Raw genomic sequence first — 901 nt, 5'->3', positions numbered from 1 at the left:
CATAAATAACCAACTGAGAACGTGCCTGGTATGTTAACGTAACATATTATGGTAAGAGTCATTCAAATAACTATAACATATAGAACATGCTATACGTTTACCAAACAATCTGTCACTCCTAATTGCTAAATCCCATGAAATCTTATACGTCTAGTCTCTTACGTGAATGAGCTAAATAATATTATTTGATATTTTACGCTAATGTGTTAATAATTTCACACATAAGTCGCTCCTGAGTATAAGTCGCACCCCCGGCCAAACTATGAAGAAAAATGCAACTCATAGTCCGAAAAATACAGTATTTATTTTTATCTACTTATTAAATCATGGTAGTTGTATCTTACTGTCTTTTATTAACTTTTACTCTGCCTATTGTTGTTGTTCATGTGAATTTTTCTTTCTTCTTTTCCTGGTCCTAGTCCTAGGCAGCCTTTTGAGTACTTTGTCATGTTGTGATCTGTTTTGTGTTAATACCTGTGTTTATTTTATGCCATTCTCCTGTATTTTACACTGCGAAACAAATCTACCTTCGGGTAGAAATAAAGTTACTTGAACTGTACTGATGAGCTATAAACCAATGACATGTGCAACAAATCTGGAAACATCCCTAGAAGACCTACCTATAATAAAAACAGACAAATCCAAGTTTACATATTTACAGAAGAAAAATACTGCAGTATGTCGACAAATATTGTTTGGTCAACATGGAGACTGTAGAAAGAAGAGTCATATAAGATAATTTATTGTTTCCATTGTCCACAGATACCGAGAAGAGTGATTCAGAAAGAGAGTGCAAATTAATCGCCACAATTCCCTTCTTAGCAATGCCTATCATTCTAATAGCCACAATTCCCATATTAGCAATATGTATCCTTCTAAATCATGTGACTCCACATAAAAG

The 901-nt window shown here is 33.7% G+C and overlaps 1 protein-coding gene across 1 annotated transcript in view; it reads right to left on the bottom strand.

Annotated features, from left to right (window-relative positions):
* Window positions 1-726: 726 nt before the first annotated feature.
* tprg1l (tumor protein p63 regulated 1-like) overlaps window positions 727-901 on the bottom strand; it is a 20,284-nt gene continuing 20,109 nt past the window's right edge. Inside the window, exon 6 of the mRNA XM_062052234.1 lies at window positions 727-901. This exon is cut by the window's right edge and continues 540 nt beyond it. The gene's annotated coding sequence lies outside the window, so the exon portion shown is untranslated.

This window comes from Entelurus aequoreus, linkage group LG07 (genome assembly GCF_033978785.1).
Source record: "Entelurus aequoreus isolate RoL-2023_Sb linkage group LG07, RoL_Eaeq_v1.1, whole genome shotgun sequence".
Classification (NCBI taxonomy): Eukaryota; Metazoa; Chordata; class Actinopteri; order Syngnathiformes; family Syngnathidae; genus Entelurus; species Entelurus aequoreus.
This window is presented reverse-complemented; position numbering and strand designations above follow the sequence as displayed.